This window comes from Felis catus, chromosome D3 (assembly GCF_018350175.1).
Source record: "Felis catus isolate Fca126 chromosome D3, F.catus_Fca126_mat1.0, whole genome shotgun sequence".
Classification (NCBI taxonomy): Eukaryota; Metazoa; Chordata; class Mammalia; order Carnivora; family Felidae; genus Felis; species Felis catus.
The window spans coordinates 43,149,867-43,175,655 of NC_058379.1; the positions used below are offsets into that span (position 1 = coordinate 43,149,867).

General features: G+C 38.7%; 1 protein-coding gene and 1 non-coding gene across 4 annotated transcripts in view; one reads left to right on the forward strand and one right to left on the reverse strand.

The window, feature by feature from the left end:
* Positions 1 to 2,393: 2,393 nt before the first annotated feature.
* YES1 (YES proto-oncogene 1, Src family tyrosine kinase) overlaps positions 2,394 to 25,789 on the forward strand; it is a 71,852-nt gene continuing 48,456 nt past the window's right edge. Inside the window, exon 1 of one of the 3 annotated variants that reach the window (XM_045041729.1) lies at positions 2,394 to 2,662. The gene's annotated coding sequence lies outside the window, so the exon portion shown is untranslated. Of the gene's footprint in view, positions 2,663 to 2,805; positions 2,996 to 3,538; positions 5,031 to 25,789 lie in introns of those variants that run through there. The other 2 variants (XM_023241795.2, XM_003995052.6) reach the window with 2 other exon arrangements.
* LOC111557439 lies at positions 16,084 to 16,187 on the reverse strand. The gene has a single exon (XR_002737475.1). It is a non-coding gene; the product is annotated as a U6 spliceosomal RNA (small nuclear RNA).

The window sequence follows — 25,789 nt, forward strand, 5'->3', positions numbered from 1 at the left end:
TCCTTGACGCAATGAAGGCATCAGGAGAAATTGATGGGTTACTGCACTTCTCCCTAAGCTTGGCACAATGAGCCTAGCATTCAATGATGAATACTTTCCATCTGCCTGATTTTCCAGATCTTTGTTTAGAGGGATCCTCATATTCTTCCTTATTGGGCTTAGCGCCAGTTTTTGCCAGGCTAAACTGGTGTAGATAACTTCAGACATTGAGTGGACATGAGGAGATCCAGGCTTGAGTGGTTAGCACAAGTCTAGTAGAAGGCATCTTGAGGGGGCGTTGTAGTGGGACGGTTAATTAGAGAACACAGAGGAGTGCATGCACCCTGTGTAGGACTGCAGGCTTTCTAGTTATCAGGAAAAGAAAATCGTCACAGCCTGTGATGGAAGCAGCAGCAGGTAGATTTATCCTAAACACAAACATTTTCTGGCAAAATCACATGTCCCAGGGTGAGATCGAATGTGCCCCAGCTAAACCTTGAATCTTTTAAACTTTCAGTCAGAACATTCAGTAAGCATTTATTAACTTGAATAAATGATACATTCCACTTCTGTAGGGACTCAACATATGTCATTTCTTTTGTTTTAAGCATTCCCCTAACCTCCTCAACCAGCAGACTCTCCCAGGGATTCCAAGACCCTTATCACTCCTTAACACATACATACCAGACCTCTGTGCTGTGTGGGAGCGACAGAGGGTGCATGTCATTTGTGTGTATCTTAAATGAACAGATTTGCACTTAAAAGCAATTTCTATTGTACCAAACTCATCAAGACTTTAGAGATTCTCTTTCTTCTGTTGGTGGTAGTTGTGGTGGTTTTTGGTTGGTATTTTGTTGTTGGTTTTGGTTTGTTGTTTTTTTAAATATTCTTGGAAATAAGTGAGTCATTGAGTCTAAGTAAGATTGAAGTCTCCAGGTTATTTACAGACTAAAACTTGATAATGTAGATTAACATTCCAAAAGAGAAAAGAGGGAATGAGGTAACAAAAGGAATCAAAATGAGGGTGAATAGAAGGAGACTCATTGATAAGTTAATATAACACCTAGGGGATTTTGACATCCTTTCCCACCTTTAAAACTCCTTACAGGGGCGCCTGGGTGGCGCAGTCGGTTAAGCGTCCGACTTCAGCCAGGTCACGATCTCGCGGTCCGTGAGTTCGAGCCCCGCGTCAGGCTCTGGGCTGATGGCTCGGAGCCTGGAGCCTGTTTCCGATTCTGTGTCTCCCTCTCTCTCTGCCCCTCCCCCGTTCATGCTCTGTCTCTCTCTGTCCCAAAAATAAAATAAACGTTAAAAAAAAATTTTATTTTCTAGTTAAAAAAAAAGCTGAATATAAATCTACATGAAAACGTTTAACCTCAAATACAGTGAAGAACAAATTAAGTGTTAGTAGCTAAATCAAATAAAGTACCATCCTATATTATGTATACCTTTTTGTTAATGTGAATGCCTATCCCTACCTTTGGCTCACTTAGTAAGCTGAAGAAAAAAGATTTTCAAACCTTTATATGCATTTCCTAAGTTACTAGAATACCAGAATACTGACACATATGATTGTACCATTTCGCATTTGTCAACGATGATTCTGAATTTTGCTGAAAACCACAAAGGAAACCAACAGACCCACATTACTGTTCTCATATCCCCACCAAAGAGGAAACACAGAGAGGAAGTTAATCTACAAGTCTGATAGGGCATATGTGATTTTAGCAGAAGAGCCTCAAGATTCAGCCTATTCCAACACTGACTAACTCTTATCTTTATTCCCCACTCCTTCTGGATCCTTTCCCTTCTTCAGCGACTGGCTGCAAGGCATACAAGAAAGGTGCTTGTATTTGAAGAATTCTAGTTCCACTATGCTCCACTTTCGGGGTCGCAGCCTCAGTTTCCACAGTTGTCAAACAGGATACTAATACCTATACCTCACTGGGAAGTTGCCGGGATCATATAAAAATACGTTGTCCCTAGATAAGCCAAGGTCACCATTCCTGGGAGAATCGCCAAAAGAACTGGGCTTCGGTTCCCCCTCCCGGCAAGGCTGGTTCGACCAACAGTCAACAGGAAGCTCCAGGGGTTGGGACAGGATCCCTGGCTCGGAAGGAGGCCAGACGCGAGCGTTTTTGGACGGCGATCAAGAGGAGGGTGATGAGAGCGTTAGAAACGCCCCCCCCCCCCTCCGGCTCACGCGGATGGGCTGAGATTTTACTATCAGTGACAAAAGAGTGCGGAAGCACAGTCCTAAAAAGCAAACAGTCAACCACAATAACTCAACCCTGCCCTCCCCACAAAAACAAACAAAGCCCCAAAGCCCTCGGCAGGACTAGAACGGGGCGAAGGGAACCGAGAAGGGCTGAGGAGGCGGAAGCTGTGCCCCTCACTCCAGCTCCCGGGGCAGGGGAGTGCGCGGCCGAAGGGTCCGCGGAAGGGGAGGGGGCGCTGTGGGTCCGCTCTTCGCGTGCAAGAAGCGCCTCCTCCTCACGCCCCCTCAGCCTGTGCCTCCTCGGGAATCCGCCCCGGACCCCGCCGCCATGTTGGGTCCGGAGGAGTGACTTGGACTAGCAGCCGACGGGGACTGCGGAGGGACGGCCCCGCATCCCGCGGAGCGCGCCGCGGCGCCGGAAGGCGGGGGGGCGCTCCAACTCGGGCGGGCGCGGCGCGAGATCCGGTGAGCAGGACGGCCGCGCGCGCAGGTAGCCGCAGCCCCCCGCCCTCGCCCCCGGCTCCGCCCCCGCCGAGGAGGGGCGGAGCCGGGGGCGAGGGCGGGCGCCGAGCTGAGTGGAGGTGGAGAGTGAGGCCGAGGGGTGGGGGAGCCCGGGAATTCCCTCCTCCTGAAGTAACGAGTGCGGGGCGGCTGTGCCGTCGTCGCTGCAGCGGGGCTCCCGGGACGCGGAGGTGGAGGAGGGAGAGGGCCCCGCGGGCCTCGCCTCCGCCCGCCGCCCCCTCCCCGCCACCCCGAGCTGCGGCAGCAGCGACTCATGCGAGCGCGGCTGGACGGCAGGTAAGGACCCGGCGGGGCCCCGCGGGCGGAGGCGGCCGACCCCGGCCCGGGCAGCGCTAGGCCCCGGCGCCCGCCAGCGCCCGAAGGCGCCCGCGCTCCCCGCCCCCGCAGGCTCCGAGTTGGGAAGTTGAGGAGAAACTTCTCCCCTCCCCCGGCTCACCCGGCGGGCGTGTCTCCTTCCCGGCGCTACCTGCCTGCCCCCTGACTCGGTCTCCGCCCCGTCCAGTCCTTCCCGGTCCCGCCCAAGTCCGACTTAAGGTCCTTGGGGCAGTAGGGAACCTCCCACTGCTGCCTGGGGGCTAGGTTAATTTTGGCTCTCCCTGCCGGAGTGAGGGAAGAGGAGGGCAGCGGCCCCTTTCGGTCCCAGAGCTTGAGGGTCTGCATGTGGCTGACGCGGGGTGGCAACTGTGCCGGGAGAGCGGACGTGGGGCGGGGCGGGGGGGGGGGGGCGCGAGTGGGTGAGCCTCTCGCTTTACTTGGTTTGATTGAAAACCGCAACATGTTAAAGTTTTCCTTTGTTTTGGGTTGGGGGTTGGGAAGTATGCCATTCAGCATCCACTTTTACAGTATTGTGGCCCTCCGTCTCCCGTTTGGTTCGGTTCTCTGTCCACATGCTACAGAAAATTTTGTTTTAAAGTGTGTTTTTCTTGGTAATTGCTTCCAGCTTTTGCTTCATTGGGCATGGGGCAGCGTTGTTTTAAGAAGCTCTTCGAAAACCAACTCCGATGTAGGGACTTCTTTAATTTTTGTTTTGCAGTGAGTGGAAAATCAAGTCCGATGTAGGGATTGCTTTAATTTGTGTTTTGTGGGGAGTAGAAAATCGAGTCCTCTGGAGGGACTGCTTTGATTTTTGTGTTGTAGTGAGTGGGACACAACGTAGTTCCGATTTGGTTCATTTATTTTCTGCGTAATAAATAGGCATGGCATAACATACGGTCTAACAATTTGTAAATTATTAAAATAAAGAGAAGTCTAATGCAATCACAACTTTATGTTCATGCATTGGTGTGTTTCATGGTGTGCTTTCACATACATGGCTTCACATGTACATGCATATGATTGTAGTGTATGTGTGTCCTTGTAACTGTAGGATTACAGTGCTAAAAATATCTCGATAATTCTGTATATATCTAAACCATCCTGTAAAAATTCTAAAGTTAAATTACACGTGAGGAAAATATTACTAAATGTGTACATGTGACTGTAGGCACTTACTGGCATAGCACCTGGTAAATCTATCTTAACTAGGGCAGTGGCACACAGTGGACAAAAAACATTTTGAATGGGCAGTTAATGAAGGAGCATCTTGTAATAGAATGAGGACCTTTTGTGTATCCATATAGGATTTTCATATATTCTGTAAGAAAGTCGTATTTCACTAAGCCATACATATGTTTTGTTTTACTAATATGTGAGACCCCTGTGGTAGTTGACTTAAGGAAGTTTAGTTATTTTAAATCTTGGACATTACCTAAACCTCTGTGGAGATTTTGAATGCTGGTTGACAATTCATAGGGTCCTGAATTTGAAAAACAAAACAATTACCTTTGATCTGGATCTGAATATAAGACAGTTCAGATCCATGTTTTCAGAATAAAAGATAAAAGGACTCTTAAAATGTGTACTCTGCTGTAACTACCATTATGTTAAGCTACTATAATAGCTTTAATTTTGCAGTATGTTTTTGCTGACTTCATAAACCACAAAACTGACTCGTTTCTATTCAACCGAAAGTGAAATTACGGCTTTGACCTGTCTTCCTGGGATAGGTGGAATTTGTCTTATGGCTGAAGTATAATATTAATACATGGCTTCAGGTTGTTGTTTTTTTTTTTTTTAATTCAGGAAATTCTCAAGCTGAAAATCAACATCCACGCAAATAAATCTCCTTCATGATATGTAATGCTAAAAGAACAAATATTCTAAAAGGATAGCAGTGGTCCAGTATAACTGAAATATTACCGACCCATGGTGTACGATTTGTTTATACAAAGTCCACATTTGCATCCTTTTAGGCAGTAAATAATTTGTTAATGTGAGTAATTTTACTTTATAAACATATTTAACTCTCAATTTAATGTTCACTGTAGGCATCATTTATTAGTTCCTATTAGCATTATATTAAAAAGAGATACAAACTTCCAGTTACAAAATAAGTCATGGGAATGTAAGGTGCAGCATAGAGAATATCGTCAGTAATATTGTAATAATTTTGTGTGATGACAAATGGTAACAACTTATGGAGGGGGGATTGTTTCATAATGTATAAAAATATCAAATCACTATTATGTACAATTGAAACTAGTAAGGATACTGTATATCAGTTATACTTCAATTTAAAAAAAGCCTACTACCAAAGAATTTGAAAGCAGTTATACTAAGCTTTGCTGTCTGGGAATGCAAACTTGGGAAATAAAACTATATTAAAAAAAAAAAAAAAACCCTGCAAGGAAATGATTTCTATAAACGTAAAGAGAGGAGGGAGAATGTTGTGATTGGGACCCAGCTTCTGAAGTGGTGACAAAGTTTTAACCTTGTGGTGGTTGCAAGGGTGTTGGCCTTAGTCATTCACTTAGTTATTCACTAAGCCATACATTTCTTCTGTGCTTTTCTGTATCTGTTTTAGTTTACATTTTTTTTTTTTTTTTTTAAGAAGCCTGTGTGTTATGTACTATACAAGGTGCTTGGGTAAAGAACATTTAGTGGCTGACTTTAGAACATCTCCTGGGCTGCCCTTTGCAAACAAGATTAGCTTATTAAATCATAATTGTCATATTCCACCTAGTGTATGTAACTACTTGACATAAATAACTATTAATTATGTTAATATTTTGAGGGAAGAAACCAGATTTTACTGATTTTAAATCCTCTTTAGCTTATATACGTGGTAAACAGTAGGTACTCAAATGTTTATTAAACTAATGGATACTATTGTTATCAAATATATAATGTAACTTATTTGTGGTAAAGTTTTGTAAATGACAAAACTGTCACATCAAAGTAATGTCTTGACTTTTAATCATTTTCTGTTTTCTGTAATAGTAATTCCTTAGATCAGCAATTTATCCCTTAGTTTTGATATTCTTAAGGATGTCATGAAATTCTCAGCATAAACTAAGTTTTCGTTTACTTAAGCTTTATGAAGATGTGCCATATGGCACCTAACAGAAGAGTATGGTTTTTTTCCTTTTTTTTTCAGAAGAGTATGTTTTGCAAGAAAGCAAGTGACAGTCTGGTGTTGGAGTTTCAGAAATGCTCAGAATGATTATATTATGCTACTTGCTTTATGTAATGGCTTGCTGTTTTAGTTGTTGATTTTGTTGCTTTGTGGTTTGCATTGTTATGATGTAGAATTAAAGAAGAGATCACATCTGCATCAGTTTCATATATCACAGGAACTTTCAGTCATGCTGTAAAGGTGATGTTTGTGGCACTGGCTTTGTTATATGAATATTTACAGGAAGTTTTAGTTAAGATCTTCCATTGTTCAGAGCTCTACATGGCTTAGGTCACCTTCAGTTCACACACATTTAAACAGATCTCTAATACAAATCCAGAGTTCTTCAGGGAAGTACAACAGCTTTTCTTTAAAGGAAATAACCTGCTCCTTTTAAAGTATCTTGGTAGCTTATTGGTAGTGTGTACAGCAGTTTGTGTGTGGCTATGGTAGGGTATGTATTACCGCTTTTCTTCCTCTCAGCTGCTCCAGCGCCACAATTAGGCTGAGTATTGCTCAGCTGCAGCTGCTGGGTGATTATGAACCATCCAGCTCCTGTCTAAACTCAGAGGCAGATTTAGCAAAAGGAGCTATAGTAACAGCAGAGGGTGAAAAAGAAGAGCCGGTGCTGCTGCCAGTATCATTTTAACATGTCTCTTTGCCAAGGAATCGTTGGCTGCGGCAGCACTACTGTTGTCTTGGAACTAGCAGACTTGATGGCAACATATCCTGGTCTGGATTGAGTTCACCTGATGTTACTCTTTAAAATCTTGAAGCTCGCTCCAGGAAAGAGAGAATCCTGTAATTTCAAAGTACAGGATAATACTGATGGACTGAATTACAAGCCTTAGTGCCCAGGATAGCAGTGCTCCTCAGTTCCCCTTGTTTGAGTGCATATATGTGACTGCAGGTTCCCTGGAGTTTGTAACATATACTCCATGCTACTTTAAACCGTGTCAGTTAGAAGTGCTGCTGCTATTACTGTTTGGGTGTTGGCAGGAGAGTTTCTATGCACGTTCTTTGGACATCCTGCTTTCTCCCAGGAAGTGGAAGACCTTCAAGAAGGATTATTTCTACAACTAGTTGCACATGGTATATCCCCTGTGTCTGGCTGAATTTTGCAAGACCCTAGCTTCTTTATTCTGTTGTTCTTTCCTTATTCCTGGGGTATAAAAAGATGGACATCAACAAACGCAGATATGTTATCAGCTGTATATGGCAAGCCCCAGACTGGAAGATGCTATAGGCAAATTTTGCTGCTTCTGAAATGTTGCTCATTTTATAAACATGCTAAGCAGAGAGCAGCAGCATCTTGTCCTCTCTTTTACCATGACTGTCAGAAAAATTACAGAGACAATTTCTTTTGCTAATTCTAATTCTGGCTTTGGAACTTGGTGGTTGGGGGTTAGCTAATTTGGGATGGGTAATAGGGAGCATTGGGAGAATCAGCACTCAAAATTGTATCACCAGAAGGAAGGAAGAGTTAACCGAAGACTGTACTCTTGAAAGTGAACAAGTACACATTGTCGTTGTGGCATGTACTTAGCAAAGCACTAGTGTGTTGGCTCCTGTCTTTGTGCTCCCACAAAACTCCAATATGAAAGCACATTCTCCTTACATTATAATTACTTCTTTCCATGACTATGATATATTTGACCTCATGCTCACAATGGCAAGGAACTGGTTTATATGAATCTTTGAGAACAGTTTCTAGTAGGATAAATGCTTAATAAATTTTGAATTGTATGCAGAAATGTGGTTCTGTGTATATTTATGACTTTACACACATTTTTAAGATCTACCTCTACTAAAATTTTATAAAACTTAGTGTTTTTTCATATGCTAATATTAAAACAAATGCTTTACATTTTTTCACTCAAAGTTTTGTTTTAGAAAAGGATTTTATAACACAGTTTATAAATACTTTGAACGGTGAATTTAAAGGTCAATTTGATATTTCTGATAAACTGGAGACTCTCTGTAGTTGAAGTTAAGCGAGTCTTTAATATGGTTTATTTTAAAGAAATGTTTTTTACTGTATTAATGAGTATAGAAAGCCCAAGCTATCCACCAAAAAGAAAAGAAAAACCTAGATTTTTCTAAAATGCATTTGACGTCGTATCATGTTACTAGAGACAATATTATAATCATTTACGTACATATCTTCCAAGGACAAAAAGAAAAAATCTCCTGATTTTCTTGATGTAATGCATGTGAAAGAATGCAGTTTATAGGATTTGTCTGCTGCTATTGGGGGTGTGGGCGAAGACAGGAAGTACTGAGAGGAAAAGACTGACCACTAACACTTAAAGATTGTTGTGGTTTCAGTCTATGTTCCTACCAGTATTAAACTCTAGATTTTCTTTAATTATAGAGGCTAGTCACTTCTCTGATTTTTTAATATAGTTTACAGTTTCTTAGCATTAAGTAGGAATGGGAGTGGAGAAAGTTGGTGTCTTTTGCTACATAATTTAATACTTACAGTTGTCCTATGCCAAGTTTATTTATTTCTTACATTTGTTCTCAGGCAATTAGTATTTTACAGATAAGGGCATTTTAAAAATAAAAACTGTCACGGGGCTCCTGTGTGGTTCAGTTGGATAAGTGTCCAGCTCTTGATTTCGGCTCAGGCCATGATCTCACAGTTCGTGAGCTTGAGCCCCACATCGGGCCCTGTGCTGACCATGTATAGCCTGCTTGAGATTCTCTCTCCTTCTCTGCTTCTCCCCTGCTTGCGCATGCATGTTCTCTGTTTCTCTCAATAAATAAATAAATAAACATGAAAATAAATAATAACTGTCAGGTATATGAAAAGGAGCAAAGAAGGCAACATGGTGTAGTAAGGAAAGGACTAAAAGGTAGAAGGCCATTTGGATTTTCATGCCACTTTTGATAATAAAGAGCTATTTGACCTTGGTCAGTTCAGTAAATTCCTTGCACCTCAGTTTCACCATCTGAAATAAGAGACAGTGGCCAGATGGTTTCTAATATTCTTTCAGCCTTATATAAATGTGTGGCTCTGTTACAGTTGAAGTTTTCCTATTGATAACATTTTAAGGAAATGTTTCAGAATCTAGAATTTGAAATAAAATTAGATAGCAGGTAAATAAAGGTTATAGTAAAAAACTGACCCATAGACTTGGCACTGGACTTTTCTCTAGGAAATGTAGTATTGTCTCATCAAGTGGCCATTTATTAAACCTGTGGTACAACAAATACTGTGCTGGTTTTGGTGGTATAGAAATGATTGCAGTGTGACTACTGCCTTTTAGGAATTCACAGTTGGATGGGACTGGCTATGATTATGAGACTGTTGTAAATTTTGTAGATTGGTAGTTCTTTTTAATGTGATAATCCAGTTTAACACTTCTCTGGTTTTTGATAATATTAGTGTGTGATACATCTGAAACTTTAATGGATCCATATGCAATGGATACTTTTAGCTTCAAGTAAACTGATTTAATTCTCTAGGCCAGAAGACTTGATTTGATTTTGTAGACAGTTTATTACAGATATGTGTGACAGATGCAGGTTCCACAACATTTATATAGAAGTTTTACTGTAAGAAGTCAGGTTTGAAAATAAGTCCTTTAAGCAACACTTCCGACTTATTTTGCAGTAAAATTAGAAAGATAAGAACTTTTATTCATTGAAGCACATAGATGTGATGTCAGTTAACAGATAATCATGACTATGATCACTATGATCATGACCACTAACATTAAAACATTTATTTTTTTTAATTGACAAAAACATAGAGTAATTGTTCTGGATGTTTTCCTTTAACACGTTTAGTTACTAGTTAGAATAAAATAAGCATGCGTGTTAGGAAATGGTTAGCTTTTTAAGGTTTGCAACAAAGATCTTATAAAAAGGGGGACGGAAGCCACCAAAATTATAAGTAGATTGTTCCCAAAGTTTGTCAGTTAGGTCTTTGAAAATCAAAATCTTTTCTCAGGAAACATTCTTTCTTGGAAGGTTAGCCTTTTCGGTTAGATGTCTAGGCAGACCATTAAGAGTGTATAAACATTTAACAGATATAATAGTGTTTCATTGGTAAATGTATTCTGATTGATTTTCAGGTTTTGTTTGTTTTCTTAAATCTGAGCTCTTTGAACATATGAAATACTTGGCTTACTGAATGTATAATCAATACAGGGAATGAACTCATTGTCTTGTGAGTTACCCTCCCTCCACACCTTCCCAGCCCTTCACCATTTAAAAATCACTGTTACGAGTTTTGAATTGGGATGCCAAGACCCTTCCAGTGAAGCCTTGCTCTTAAGCTGAATTTGAGTACAGGAATGTCCGTACTTTCTCCCACCTGCTTGCTCTAGGCACTCTAAGCCTGCCTAGTCTATCCCTATAGGACAGTGTGAAGAATGGGAAGGTTTCAAAAGATTGGAAATGAGAAACAAAAATGTGGAAACTAGAAAAGGGCTTGGGGAAACGAGGAGTGGATGTAATGTGGAAGTTTATAATTTCCTCTTTTTTGCCCTTTTTTCTGTTTCCCGCCCATTTACTCCTCATAGGCAATGTGTAAGGAAGGAAGAAAGCCGGTATTATGGCAGATGCTATTCTACATATGTAGTTCATATTCATTGTCACAGTTAAATATTTGAAATGCCTTTTCAAAATACACAAACATTGTGGATTAGATAGGTATTTATTACATGTGAAGAAACTGAGGATCAGAAACTATATGTGATTGGCTGAGGTCACAGGACTAGTGGTGACTAGAACTGAATTTATCTGACAATAAGCCTGTTTCCTATAAGACAGCTTCCTTAGGTATAAAGAGCAATTATGGAAGAAAGGGGAATTTATCTTTTTCCTTCTCCCTTAAACTGTACGTTTGTATTGGGGCTGAGAATTTTCAGTCATGTATACTTTTCAATTGAAGTAGCTTTGTGGTACATATTTCATAATAGGAATCAAGGTCAGATATTATATGAGCTGGAAAAAAAGGGCTAATACACTAAACTATAGCAAGTGCTTTCCTTTTGTAGGTTTGGCTTTGTAATGGAAAACTGATACACTAATCCCAAAGCATTCTTTATCTTTTTATAACAAGATGTTCAACCCAGATTAACAAAGAGACAGTGTTTGGATGTTTTTCCAGTGAAGCTTCTTTTTTTTTTTTTTTAAATCTAAATTTAATTCATCAAAAGAACAAAGCCAGCAAAAGATGGGTATTACACTAAAGTGTAGCAAACGGCTTTCCTTTTGTAAGTTTGGGTTTATAAGGGGTATACGGAATATATGTGTATATAGTCAGTTTCTCTTTCCTTGTCTCTCCTCCTCCCCTAAGTTTATGCTCAAATATGAGTTCTGACTCAAAACTGGCTCAAACTTCTATTGTGTGACATTGCTTTTATTTCTACTAATTAAATCATTTATTCTTAGATGAGTTAGTAGAAATAGATGGAAGGTCTGCATTGTCTGAATGGTTCTCCATCACATTTCAGATATTCTGCAGAAAGAGAGTACACTTTCTAATTTTCCCTGTCAATAAGATGGCAGTTTTCTACACCTTGGTACAGACTCAACGACCATTCAAAGCTTCACTTCCTTCTGAAGGAAACAGTGGGATTCTTCCATGCTGGCTTGTTCCTAGAAATGTTATTGTTATATGAATTCTTTACCTCTGGATCAAAAGTCTCATCTAACACTCCAAATGGAAATTCTGTTTGCTACTCATTTACCACAGTGTCAGATTCTATTGACAGATTTCCTTAACCACCTTAGAAGCCTTTTTTCTTTGGCTTCCTTTTATTTCTTCAGTTGTATGTAAGAATGTACCCTTTGTCCTCTTTAATAAGCTCCAGCATTGTTTTCTAATAGGAATGCTGGCTTGATTTTGTAGCATTATTATCCCACATAGAATATCTACAGTACAACTCCTTCACACATCACTTCAACAGTTCTATCATTGCCCGTGTTTATTAAGTCTACATAAGTGTGTTGGCAGATAGGTTTTAAACTGTAGTGCCAAGACTAAGTGATGGGAGTGAGTGGCTGCCACTAGAATATAAGCTCCATGGAGGTAGGGAGGAATCTTTGTTTTGGTACAGAGGTTATCCCAAGCATCTGGAACCTTAGTAGGCACTTATTAAATGTTTTAAAATGTATGACAGTGTAACAGTCTGCCAACAGTGTTTGTTTACCATGGGCATGGGAAAAAGAAATGTCAACAAATAGCTTCTCACTGGAAACTCATACAGTAACCGCAGATGCTTCTTACTCCGGACTCCTTGGAGTGGCAGGCCTAAAGCTAGACTAGTGGCATCAGTGCTCTGGATGAATTCAGATAAACATTGTACTGGAGTCTGATGGAGAAGCAAGTATGATTTGGCAGTGAGTGGTAAATGTTAAAGACCAGTAAGAAAAATACATACAATAAAGGGATTCCTTTTTTAAATATCTTAAATCTCTAACAACCATTCTTCTTAAAAACTCTGCCACACATCAGTTCCTCCTACATTATGTTGATGTAAATGAGTCATATGCATGTATCTGGTTGTAAGTAGAGCTAAGAAAAATAGTCCTTGGCATGGCTACCTTCTATTGACAACCTTAGAAGGGGAAAAGGAATTTTTGGTGGAAGGTAGTTGTCTCTGCCACAGCAGGGGAGAGAAAGTAACCTATTAGTTAAAAAGATTACATATCTGTATGGAAATACACTATTTGGTTATAGAAACATGGTTAGAATATTTGAAAGGTGTGGACAAAGATGATCTTTTTTTTTTGTTTGTTTTTAAGTTAGCTCTATGACTAGCACCCTCATGAACCCAAGATCAACAGTTGCATGTCTACTGGCTGAGCCAGCCAGCTAGGTGCCCCAAGATGGTATCTTCTTAATTTAAGGCAACAATATTAGTACAGATACAAACTGGTTATGATGGAAAAAGTCAAATATCCCAGCACCTCTGGAAGCTTGTTTTTTATAAGCAGAGCATCTGGAAAAATGTAATTTCATGTTTTAGGTGGTAAAGGAAGATATAAAGATATTTGAACTTAATTAGGACCAATAGAAAAAAGTGATAGGCAAATTACAGAAAACATTTTTAGAGGTATAGGGACCATGTTGTCTTGGGTTTATATTAAAAGTAACAGGGAGGGGCACCTGGGTGGCTCAGTCGGTTAAGCGTCTGACTTCGCTCAGGTCACGATTTCGCGGTCCGTGAGTTCGAGCCCCGCGTCGGGCTCTGGGCTGATGGCTCAGAGCCTGGAGCCTGCTTCCGATTCTGTGTCTCCCTCTCTCTCTGCCCCTTCCCCATTCGTGCTCTGTCTCTCTCTGTCTCAAAAATAAATAAACATTAAAAAAAAATTAAAAAAAAAAAGTAACAGGGAAAGTAATTCTGGACTTTAAGATGTATGCCCTAGACTTTAGGAAACATATTTGACAACCAGTAAGAGTCTATGATTTCAGATTCTGATGGACAGTATACCACCTAAAGGAATGAAAAGTCTAAAAATGCCCTAAGCTTTTTATATGAAAAGCTTGGGAAGCACTCTGATTTGGGGTGTGGGTGGGGGTCACAGGAGAATTGTGGATTGTGTCTGCATTTATGGAGTCCTTTTAGTGATTGAGAAAAGATAGTAATTAGCCATATCAGAGAATTTGGTGGGGATAGTGGCAGGTGGGAATGATGATGGAGCTAAAGCCCTCCTCCCCCATCTCACCTTGTTACTCCCCATCACCAGAGCCACTCTCTACTGGGTCTTAATTGTTTGTTTGTTTGTTTTTAATGACTAGAACTTGAGCAACTGGGTGGCTCAGTCAGTTAACTATCCTACTTTGGCTCCGGTCATGAACTGAGTTTGAGCCCTGCATCAGGCTCCTCACTGGATCTACCTTGCGGAGCTTTCTTGAGACTCTTTCTCCCCCTCTCCGTGCCCCTCCCCCTCAGATCAGAAGGAGGAACTCATAATAGAACTCAAGTAGAAGAGGGGGTCAAGAACCTCTTAGGATATTGTTAGAGGATGAATAGGATTTTTAGAATGATTGATTCCTAGTAGAAAGAAAACTAATGACAACATAGATGATTCTTAGAAATAAATTCAAAGCTGGAAGTTAAAAGGGAAGCCACAGATCCAGGAAAGTTGAAATAATAGATAACAGGAAACATCTAGCATGTCTTCTTTTTATCTCCTGACTTCTGTAACAAGAAGATGCTCCTTAAGTTAGCAAAGCTAGAAAAGAGAGTAAGAAAGTAAGTAGATAATAGATGGTAAGAGGGCATCTAGCTTCAGTTGATTTCAAGTTTCTAGGTCCAGGAGAATTCTGTCTGAAGGTTCTGAAAGACATTTCTTATATTATCAGGGCCCCAGTTAATAGAGAAATCACAGAGACAGGGAGACATCTTGAAAAAGAAAAAAAAGAAAATTGACTAAATGATGCCTTAAATAAGGTGAATTTTCATAAATGCAGACACTGAAAGTTGCTTTTGATGCCTGTTTAAAATTCTGTAACAGTTTATTAACGTTACCATTTATAAGTAATTGTAAGCTTATAAAGAAGAAGTGCTTTATTGAATTATTGAACCATCTTTGAGTTTGGGTAAATAAATGTATCTAGGTCATCTGTTAGTGGTACTTTACTGTGGGTGAGTGGGTGGACCTGATAAGCTTACTTTCTAGCAGTAAAGGTCAGTGATTCCTTTTCGACTGCCTTTTTTTGGGTCTGTTTTATGTTCCCTTTTCTGTAATCAAGTCTCTTTTTCTTTTCTTTCTTTCTTTCTTTCTTCCTTCCTTCCTTCCTTCCTTTCTTTCTTTCTTTCTTTCTTTCTTTCTTTCTTTCTTTCTTTCTTTCTTTCTTTTTTGGTAATTAAGTCTTCTAATGGCATAATTGGCATTGCTGTTTATCTTTTTGATGATATTCAGAGCCAGGGATAGTAATGGGTTCAAAGCTCTTGTTATGTATTTCCAGATTTGTTGTTGCTGTTGTTAAGGTAGATTGAACTGGAATATATAAGTATGTTTGTTTATCTCACAGTATCTGCAAACCTTGTTTTATTTTTGTTAGTTATGTGTGTGAATGAAGATACCTTAAAATTATTGTAATTTGCTTTTTCAATTGAAAGTGACTGTGCATTTTTCCATGTGGTAAACTGCTTGTTTATAACCTTTGACAATTTTGCTATTGGGTTGTCTTTTTCTTATAGATTTTTAGGTATTTTTATATTGTATGGATATTCTTTGTATCTATGTTGCAAACACTTTCTCCATATCTTTGCTTGTCTTTTCATCTAATTTTTTTTCATTTTATCTTTAAAAAAGTATTAAAAATAACTTCCTTTTTATAACTTCTGGATTTTGTGTTTTAAGGATGCTTTCCACAGCTGATGATCATTTAAAAAATTCTTTATGTAGGTTTTTGTCTTGTCCTAGATTGCAAGTATTTTAACTCTTTACCCTGGAACTCTGCAATTTATATATGTTGTGAGATAAGAATCCAATTCTCTCCCTCTTTTTTTTTTTTTTTTCCTCAGGATGTAGCTCACCAGTGCTTTTTATTAAATCTATCCTTTTGCCATGGATTCAGAATGCTACCTTTAGAGCATTCACAAATTCATTTATTCAAAGGCCTGTTTCTGAGCTTTCCTTCTTTTCCAGATATTTGCTTGTTTATTCCTATGCTAGTAACACATAGCTTGATGATGAGGACCATGATAACAACAGCAAGAACAGCAGCTAGTTCAGTATTCGTTCAGTTGAGTATTGCCTGTGTTCCAGTCAAAATGATAAATATTTTATCATATTTTAACTAATTCATTTCTCACAAAACTCTATTTTTCTTTTGAAAATCTGGCTTAAATATTCTGACATGTAGCCATTTTATTTAATGAAATAATTTTCTTTCTTTTTGTTAAATATGGAATACTTCACAAATTTGTATTTCATCCTTATCTGGGGGCTTTGCTAATCTTTGTATCTTTCCAATTTTAGTGTATGTGCTGCCAAAGTGAACACTGAGTATTCTTAATATCTGTATTTTTACTGATGAAGATGTAGGCTGTGAGAAATTACATTTATTCACATACAAGCTAGGACTGTAATCAGCTTTCTAACTCCATAGCCTGTGCTGTTAACCATGAGGTTGGAATTTACTAGTAATTCCAAAAGTTTCTCAGCTAGTTTTATGCATATACTTGTCCTTATGAGCTTCACTGTGATTTTGATTTAGATAATGTTAATGATTTAGGTTTATTTAGGAAGAATGGACATCCCTTAATAATGAATCTTACCCATCTAAAAAGTTATATGATTCTGGGGTGTCTGGGTGGCTTAAGTGTCTCACTCTTGATTTCATCTTAGGTCTTAATCTCAGGGTGGTGGATTCAAGCCCTGTATTGAGCTCCATATTGGGCTCCATGCTGGGCATGGAGCCTACTTAAAAAAAAAAAAAAAAAAAAAAAAGGTTAGGTTTCCACTTAATGAGGTTCTTTATAGTCCAGGAGTTTTATTTTTGTAATATAGACTCAAAATGCTTTTCGATAAACTTACTTGTAGATGTTATTTTGTGTGTGGTTTGAAAAAAAACCTTGTTGGGGCATCTGGGTGGCTCAGTTGGTTCAGCATCTGACTTCGTCTCAGGTCATGATCTCCCAGTCCATGAGTTCGAGCCCTGCATCAGCCTCTGTGCTGACAGCTCAGAGCCTGGAGCCTGCTTCAGATTGTTTCCCTCTCTCTCAGCCCCTCCCCTGCTCATGCTCTGTCTCTCTCTCAAAAATAAATAAACATTAAAAAACCCAAAACACCTTGTTATTGGGAAATAATTTCAAAGTTACAGAAAAGTTGCTAGAACAGTACAAAGAACATCTAGGTCTCCCTCACCCAGATTTACCAATTGTTAACCTTTTGTTATGTTTGATTTTATTATTCCCACTCTGTGTATATGCCTGTGGGTATTCCCACTCTCCCTACTCCCCTATTTGAAAGTTAGTTGGAAAGATCATGTCTTATTTACCCTTAAGTACTTCAGTGTGTATTTTCTAAAAACAGGGACATTTTCTTATATAACCACAGTACAATTATTAAATTCAGAAACTTTAACATCACTATTAAACAGTTATCTAACACACAGTTGTAGGTTGAGTTGTGTTCTCCCAAAAGATAGTTTTAAGTCCTAACCCCCAGTACCTGTGAATGTGACCTTATTTGGAAATAGGGTAGTTGTAGATATAATCAAGTTAAAATGAATTCATACCAAATTAGGATGGGCCCTAATCCAATATGACCAGTGTCCTTATAAGAAGAGGAAAATGCTATGTGACAACAGAAGCAGAGGTTGGAATGGTCCAGCCACAAGTCAAGGAACCTCAAGAATTGCCAGCAATAATCAGAAGCTAGGAGGAGGCAAGAAAAGATTCTGTCCAGAGTTTCAAAGGGAACATGGCCCTGCTAGTCCCTTGATGTATAGATATAGATATAGACATAGACATAGACATAGACATAGACATAGATATAGATATAGATATAGACATAGATATAGACATAGATATTTTTTTTACAGCAGCCCTAAGAAACTAAACACAGTAGTCCATAATGGATAGTTTCCTAGTTGTCCTCGTAATTTCCTTATAACAAAAATCCAGAATCTAATCCCCAGCATTTAGTTGTCCTATCTTTTAGTCTTCTTTGATTTGCATGGTTCTTCAGCCTTGTCTTTCAGATGTTTGTATTTTTGAAAAGTCAGGCTACATGTTTTGTACAGTGTACCTTAGGATTTGTCAGATGTTTCTCATGATTAGATTCAGATTATGAATTTAGGGCAGGAATGCTATATAAAAGGGATTGTGGCCTTCCTAGTATAGCCCATCAAGAAGCACTCTATGTTAGTCTGCCCCAGTATTGGCAGTATTAACCACTCAGGTAGGTGATATCTGTCAGGCTTCTTCACCATGAAGTTAGCATTTTTCTCTTTTAAATTAATAAGTAATGGGGGCGCCTGGGTGGCTCAGTCAGTTGAGCATCCGACTTCGGCTCAGGTCATGATCTCACAGATTGTGAGTTCAAGCCCTGTGTCGGGCTCTATGCTGACAGCTCAGAGCCTGGAGCCTGCTTCAAATTCTGTGTCTCCCTCTCTCTGCCTCTTCCCTGCTCATGCTGTCTCTGTCTCTCAAAAATGAATAAACATTAAAAAAAAAATTAAAAAAAGAATTCCCAAGCTCAAATAAAGTACAACAGTACTGTACACATTAAAAAAATGTTTAAAAAATTAATAAATAATATGTGGGGAAATAGTTTTAGCTCAATCATCAGTGAGTTTTGCCTGAATTGATTACTGCAGCGTTGGTTGCAAAATAACTTTCCTAATTCTATAATTCCTTCTACATGTGTTAGTTGAGATTCTGAAAGAGAAAACCTTTCCTTCCTCATTTCTTTATTATTAGAATGATTTATATATTTTTTTAGTCAAAAGGTTATTAGTATCCTTATTTATTTTGTTCAAATTTATTCTATTTTTGGCCAGCAAGATCTTCAAGATGGCTCCTATGTACTTTTTATATATTCCCATGATTTTTTGAGTACTACTTTATTTTTTTAGTGTGAGATGTCCTAGGTTCATCTTGTACTTACCTTGCTGTAGCCAGTTATCCAAGGAGCATCGACTCCTTTTTTTTTTTAATTTTTTAAATGTTTTATTTTTTATATTTGAGAGAGAGAGAGACAGAGCGCGAGCAGGGGAGGGGCAGAGAGAGATGGAGACAGAATCTGAAGCAGGCTCCAGGCTCCGAGCTGTCAGCACAGAGCCTGACATGGGGCTCGAACTCACAGACTGTGAGATCATGACCTGAGCTGAAGCCACCCAGGCGCGCCGACTGAGCCACCCAGGCGCGCCTCTTCACATTTTTTTTTTTAATAATTTTTTTTAACGTTTTATTTATTTTTGAGACAGAGAGAGAGAGAGCATGAACAGGGGAGGGTCAGAGAAAGAGGGAGACACAGAATCTGAAACAGGCTCCAGGCTCTGAGCTGTCAGCACAGAGCCCGACGCGGGGCTTGAACCCACAGGCCGCGAGATCATGACCTGAGCTGAAGTCAGACGCTTAACCAACTGAGCCACCCAGGCGCCCCACACATTTTTTAATACAATTAATTAATGGTATGAATAGACATGCTAGTAAAAAACTATTCTTACATTCTGAGAATAAACTGCATCTTTTTTTTTTAGTAGAGAAGCATAAACAGTGGTTATGAGTACTATCCAGTGTAGTAATGAAAAGAAAAAGAAAAAAAAAAGCGCTAAAGGAAAACTCTGTTTCCTCTGTACAGTACCCTGAGAATACTCTGGTCAACAGATGTGTGGGGATTTTCCCACACTAGTTAAGTTTTCAACACCAGCTGGGCGTTCTTCAGTTCAATTCTCACACTGTTTACCTGGAGTTAGCTTTAGGTCCTAAAGATTAAGGGCTAAGTTTTTTAAGACTGTTCTTCCAGTCTTAACCTCAGGTGCCAGTTGCAAATAGTAGACCCTCACGTTACCCACAGTTTCTGTCCAACTGGGACAGTTTTGGAAGTTCTGGTAACTTCCCCCTCAGTTTGATAATTTGCTAGAATGGCTAATAAAATTTAGGAAAATAGTTCACTTGCTAGATTAATGGTTTATTATAAAAGAGTACAACTCAGGGATCCGCCAGGTGGAAGAGGTACATAAGGCAAAGTATGTGGAAAAGGGCATGGACTTCCAGGTAAGCCACCCTCCTGGCACCTCTACCCATGTTCACCAACCTGGAAGGTCTCTGAAGCTTTCTTTCTTTTTTTTTTTTTTTTTTTTTTAACTGTTTATTTTTTGAGAGACAGACAAAGTGCAAGCGGGGGAGGGGCAGAGAGAGAGGGAGACACAGCATCTAAAGCAGGCTCCAGGCTCTGAGTTGTCAGCACAGGATCTGACACAGGGCTTGAACTCATGAACCACGAGTTCATGACCTGAGCTGAAGTCAGACTTAACCAACTGAGCCACCCAGGCGCCCCTAAACCCTTTCAGTTAGGATTTTTATGGAGCCTTATTTGCATAGGCATAAATGGTTAAATCACTGACCTTTGGTTATTAGCTCAACGTCCAGCTTCTTTTCCCTTCCCTTAGGTGGGAGTGTGTGGTTGGCCCCTCTACCCTCAGGGGCTTTCCAAAAATCACTACATTACTGTAAACTCAGGTGTGGTTGAAAGGGGCCTCTAATGAATAACAAAAGGTGTTCCTTTCTCCTTTATTGCTCTTACCAGTTAGGCAATTCTGAGGGTCTTCAGGAGTTCTGTGCTAGAGCTCCTTGGCCCTAGCATTCTTCTGGCACCTATTACTCTGTTAGGAGTGGTTGGGAAGGAGGTATTTTGATAACTCAGAATGTCTGTTGAAACAATACTAAAACCAAGAAAATTGAAATGTCTAAGAGACAAATGGCCAGAACTTCTCTCTTTGATGAATCTTTATATCAAAAGTTAGAAAAACTGAAAGACAAATTAGATATATTTTAAGATTAGAAAGTAGAAAAATATACATTATTATTTGCACTGCATTTTTGGAGTTGTCCTACACTCTAAATTTGAAAAACAAGAACAAAACTATACTTGGTGATCAAATATAGTGGGAGAGGAGAGGACACTGCTGCTGGTCCTTGGTGGTTATAGAATACTAGGGATTTTCAGTGCAGTAACTTCCCCAGAAAAACTAATTAGCTGGTGACTAAGTAATGCCAGTATTTGCTAGCAGTTCAAAAGAGGATTCTTGGGGGGGGGCGGGGAGAGATTTACCTGACTCAGAACCTCTTCACTAGATCTTGTCCTTGTTCCCCCAACTTTTTGGCTCCGTAGAGACACCGGATCAACTCTGTCAGCTTTGGGCTATCAGCAAAAAATAAGCAGGAAGCTTTTTCCTGAATGCTTTTGAAGAGATTAAAGAGCATAGGACTAATTTATTCATGTAAGGGTCAGAAAATTTAAATACATGCTTTTGTAATTGATTTTTGGAAAAGGTTTTAAGTATTTTCATGCTTATTGATTTGTTTAGGTCTCCTATCTTTTTAAATTAAAAAAAAATTAATGTTTATTTTTCGAGAGAGAGATGGAGACAGAGAGACAGAGACTGAGCAGGGAAGGGGCAGAGAGAGAGGGAAACACAGAATCAGAAGCAGGCTCCAGGCTCTGAGCTGTCAGCACAGAGGGCGATGTGGGGCTCAAACCCTCAAACTGTGAGATTATGACCTGAGCCGAAGTCTGACGCCTGACCGACTAAGCCATCCAGGTGCCCCTAGGTCTCATGTTTTAACTGAGCTAATTTTATCAATTTCTATTTGCCTAGATAGTCATCGTTTTCATCAGTTAAAACTTTATTAGGTGGGAATTATACAAAGTACCCTTTAGTCTTTTCAGATCCTTGATGGCTCTAGCACTCTCCTTGAACCTAATGCTATGTTTTTGCTTGATTGAAGCTGATGATTTATGGGGCTCCTGAGTGGCTCAGTTGGTTTAAGCGTTCAACTTGGCTCTGGTCAAGATCTCATGGTTTGTGGGTTTGAGCCCTGTATTGGGCTCTGCACTGACAGTGTGGACCCTGCTTGAGATTGTCTGTCTCTCTATCTCTCTCTGCCCACCCACCCCCCCCCCCCCGCCTCCACTTGTGTACATGCTCTCTCTCTTTCAAAAGTAAGTAAATAAAAGTTTAAAAAATCTAGTGATTTATTTTGCTGATTTTTACTTGTAAACGATATTGGAATTTTTTTATTATAGTGAAATAATAGAAAACAAAAGAAAAGGTAATGAATTAGAAACAGCAAGAAAAAAAGATTTCCATATATGATCGTATGATTTACAAATAAAAATCCTCTTTTGGGTATTTTTGGTTTTTGTTTTTTCCTTTTTTATTTCCTGTTCTGTAATAGGTGTGTAAATCTATGAATTTTGCTCTGAATACAGCCTTTGCTGCAGCTCACTGATGTGGTAGAAAGCTGTTATTCTTTTTATTTTATAACTTAGTTTACTCTTTGACACAAGAGTATTGGATCATGAAAAACTTTATGTATTTATCTTATTTAGGAAAACTTGAGAGGGAACCTATGACCAGGGTAGGGGCAGAGGGAGAGAGAATCTTAAGCAGGCTGCATGCCCAGTGGAGAGAGCCTGACCTCAGAGCTTGATGAGGGGCTAGATCCTATGACTGTGAGATCATGACCTGAGCCGAAATCAAGAGTTGGATGCTTAACCAACTGAGCCACCGAGGCGCCCTTCTTTCTATTTAAGTCAACTACACTCAACATGGGGCTGGAACTCAGGATCCTGGGAACAAGAGTCGCATGCTCTACTGACTGAACCAGCCAGGTGCCCCAAACAAAACATTCTTGTGTTACCATTTCTGCAGGTTTTATAGCATATATTCTGTTGTCAATACTCAATAAAATGATAAAAACATCAGAAAATTGTTTCCAGTCAGAACTAATGTATTCATGTGTATGGAATTTTAAATATCTATTCCCCAAACTAGAAATACTATAAAATTTGGGCTAAATAATACGACAAATGTTGATGTAATTCAATTCAGTTCAGCAAACTTTTGTACATACTTGCTCTGAGCAAAGAAATGCTGCTAATACTGCTGTTAAGATTCTGATAAGAGCACAAAATAGTATCAGGAGTAAGTAGAATTCTTGTTGAATTCGAATACAATTTTCCATAGAATATTTGTTGCTCTAGTTGGAAACTTCCACTCCTCTATGTAATAAACCTTAAGCATCAAATGTGTTCCTGTGGTTTTTTAATAAGACTTTTAAAAAAATGTTTATATATACACATAATTATCATATACATGTTTTTTAAAAAGTGATATCAGGATTGAATTATTAGAGCACAGAAGTAAGGAATGGTGCAGGAATACTGTACCAAGGTTTTGGCTCTAATCCTTAAGTCATAGTAAGGAACTCAAGACTAAGAATAAGTGATCATTCCCAGGGTAAAAAGCTTATATTATACGGTATGAAGGTAGAAAGAATGAAAACATCCAATTTCTTCGATTAAAAACTTTGTCTCTTTTTTTTTAATGTTTTTATTTATTTTCGAAAGAGAGAGACAGAGCATGAGTGGGAAAGGACACAGAATCTGAAGCAGGCTCCAGGCTCTGAGTTGTTAGCACAGAGCCCATCAAGGGGCTCAAATTTGCAAACTACAAGATCATGACCTGAGCCAAAGTCCAACCCTCAACTGACTGAGCCACGAAGCACCCTGATCTTTGTCTCCTTTTAATGCAACAGCTTCATCAGATTCACAGTGTTTGCACATTAATTTTTTTGCTTAAAAAAGTAAAAGCAGGCAAATTCATATTTTTTGGAGATTAAATTGTAGATGGAATGAAGTTTTTCAGAACACATGTCATGCAGATAGATATGATTTTATGATATAGATATGGTCCATGGAGCTCAACTATATAAAAACTTGATATGTATCAAATACTTTCTTCCTTTAAATTTAATGTATTCAAATATCTGTAGTATTTCTTCATGGAAGTAATGGCTATTGCTAAATGTTAAGTGATGCAGAAAACTAATACTGTCAATTGCTGTTGCCACCCTGAACTGATATGATGATGTCAGAAGTGTCTGGAAATGGTCACCATGCATTTTGCCTTTCTCATATAGCTGCTTATTTTCTTGTCACCCACTTTATACTGACATTGTGAGGCTAGAGCAGTTTTTGAAGTCATAAGCATAATCAACTCTTTAGAGCTTAAAGGAGATGTAGGTAACTAGTAAATTAGCCTGATACATGTTAAGTTACTATGGGTTAGATTTATTTTTATTCATTTTATATACAGTCTTTTTATCTACACTCCCTTCTGTTTAAGAAGTCAGATTTAAACATTACTTTGGTGACTAGTATTTATCTTTTGGGTCAAGTCCCAAGCTTTGATTGGGAAAGGATCTATAATTCAGTTCAACAAACTTTAAAAGAAAAAATTATGTCTACTCCAAGCAAGGCACCATGTTAATTAATTAAGCTTTTTAGGAGATAAAAAGGAAACTGCTCTCTCCTGTTTATCAATTAAATGTGCTACTACTATAGACCTGAGAGAAATTTTGTATTGGAGGTTTAAAGTTCAATGGCAGATCAAGAGGAGAGAAACACACATTCAGTGAAGGCTTGGTGGAGGTGGGATTTAAGTATGTTTTGAAGAATAAATAAAACAGACATTCCAGAGGGAGCTGATAATATGAACAGAGACACAGAGGAGATGGAGAAGGCACAATATTTCCTGGTTATAGTGTGCTTCTAGCATAGGAATAAGGGGTCAGTAGTATATTTAAAAGTGGTGACTCTCAAATGTCACTGTTGCTGCTCATCACCTGGGATGTCTTGTTGAAATGTAGACTCCTAAATTCTACCTCTAGAAATTCTAATTCACTAAACCTGGACTGAGATCATGAATCTTCCATTTTTAATAAATACCTGAGGCTACTATAGAGACATGTTTGTACAGCTTGAGGCTTTTAAATATGTTCAGTTTGACACTGGTAAGCCACTGGAGCTCTGGAATTTTACTCCCTCACTTGCTGTATGACCTTGGTTGGGTTCTACATCTATCAGTAAGGAAAATAACTGCAGTTGTTTTTCAGGGTATTTTGAGACTTAAATGAGATAAGCCATTTTAAATATTAAGCACAGTGGCTATAATGTAGTAACTGTTCAATAAGTGTCATCTGTTGTTTTTGTGCCTGTCATTATCATCTAAGAGAAATGCATTATTTTTTACTAGATTGTAATTCAGTTCATAAGTTGTTTTATTACTGTACATGCTTAATCAGACTACTTCTTGGTGTGTTGTGTTTAGTTTTTCCTTTATTCACTTATTTATCAAAACCTTTTGAAATATAGTGAATGTGCACATTATTAAATATGTATTTAATATATTCATATGTTCATATAACATGAATGTCATAACCACTTGTTCTCAATTTGCTCACATTGGTTTTTGTTTTAAATTGATAACTAGATACATGGTTAGTAAATTCAATACTTTAACTGTTGGGGCAAAACAATAAAATGTAACAATTGAAGAATTTTAATTCACTTAAAACTGCAAAAGTGGTTTGGGTATTCTTGGGAGCTTAAATTTATTTAAAGACATAATTTAAAAATAGAACAAACAAGCTATACTTTTAAAAGTAGCATTTTAGATTTTTCTTTTAAAAATTTATTATTAGAGGGAAATTTGACAGTATGTATTACAACTTTGAAAAAGTGTAATTTTTGGCTCCTAGAAATCTTTTCTGTTGAAGTATTCATATATAGTCAGTTGTCATTTGCAGTAGTTATGTTTAGAAGTCACTTGAATACTGGATTAGTGAGTACTGATCATTGTTCCTAGAGGAAATACAAGGTTAGGTTCCTGTGGGCCTCTGGTTACAACATTTTTGTCAACCGATCAATTCATAATCTTGTTTCATGTGTACTTCTGTTCCATGTGTGACATCTTTAATGTATTCTGTTGACTCATTAACATTGAATTCACAAATAGCACTGTAACTGATGCCCAAATAGGCACACCACAGCCTTCTTGGTTTAGGAACCCTAGATGGCACTTTAGCACT